Source organism: Triticum dicoccoides, chromosome 1A (genome assembly GCF_002162155.2).
Source record: "Triticum dicoccoides isolate Atlit2015 ecotype Zavitan chromosome 1A, WEW_v2.0, whole genome shotgun sequence".
Classification (NCBI taxonomy): domain Eukaryota; kingdom Viridiplantae; phylum Streptophyta; class Magnoliopsida; order Poales; family Poaceae; genus Triticum; species Triticum dicoccoides.
The window spans coordinates 546961609-546962345 of NC_041380.1; the positions used below are offsets into that span (position 1 = coordinate 546961609).

The window sequence follows — 737 nt, forward strand, 5'->3', positions numbered from 1 at the left end:
GGGGATGCGGCGGGGGCTGACCTGACGGGGGCGGGCGGGCGGCTGCGTGATGGAGCTCTCGCCCAAGGGCGCAGGCGGCGGTGCGGCGACGGGTGGGGTGCGGCGGGGCGCGGCCGGGAGGATCGAATCGGGGGATCGCAGATGCGCCTGTCACGGGGTGGACGGGGAGGAGGAGGGGGGAGGGGAAGCGGAGGCTGGGGGATTCACGTCTAGGGCGCGTGGGGCCCACTGTCCACGGGCTCGTGGCGCGCGGAGATTCGCGTGCGCCGGAGGCGTGCACGTTCGGTGCGGCAAATCGGTTGAGCGAGAGCGAGACCGAGACGGAGGGTGGGGAGCTCGCTCGCGTTCACCTCGTGGGCGTGTGTGACGCGGACTCCTCTCCGTGGGTGAGCTTTTCACCTGGACGGGCCGCGGCCGATTTGGGTGTTTTCACCTTTTTGTAAACTTTAGCGGATCTGATCTCATTTGGAAAAAAAAAATCAGGATCTGACTCTTTTGCTGCCGCCAGCCCCCGGCAGTAGGTGTAACGACATGCACCAACGGCCGTTACTGCCCGCTTACGTGGCAAAGGACCTACCACCGTAGTCTCCAACGATAGGGTGCATCTTCCTATCGCCCAGGTCCCCGACGGTAGGGCCCTGTCGTGGATAAGGTGGTGGGGGTGGGGGATGTGCTCTCCCACCCAACCATCCACTCCCCATTCTCCTTCACTCGTCTGTGCTCAAGCCCTTTCCCCC

At 65.4% G+C, this 737-nt stretch overlaps 1 protein-coding gene across 1 annotated transcript in view; it reads right to left on the minus strand.

Moving 5' to 3' along the window:
• LOC119287968 (serine/threonine protein kinase OSK1) overlaps positions 1 to 174 on the minus strand; it is a 5210-nt gene extending 5036 nt beyond the window's left edge. Inside the window, exon 1 of the mRNA XM_037567585.1 lies at positions 22 to 174. The gene's annotated coding sequence lies outside the window, so the exon portion shown is untranslated. The remainder of the gene's footprint in view (positions 1 to 21) is intronic.
• Positions 175 to 737: the final 563 nt, after the last annotated feature.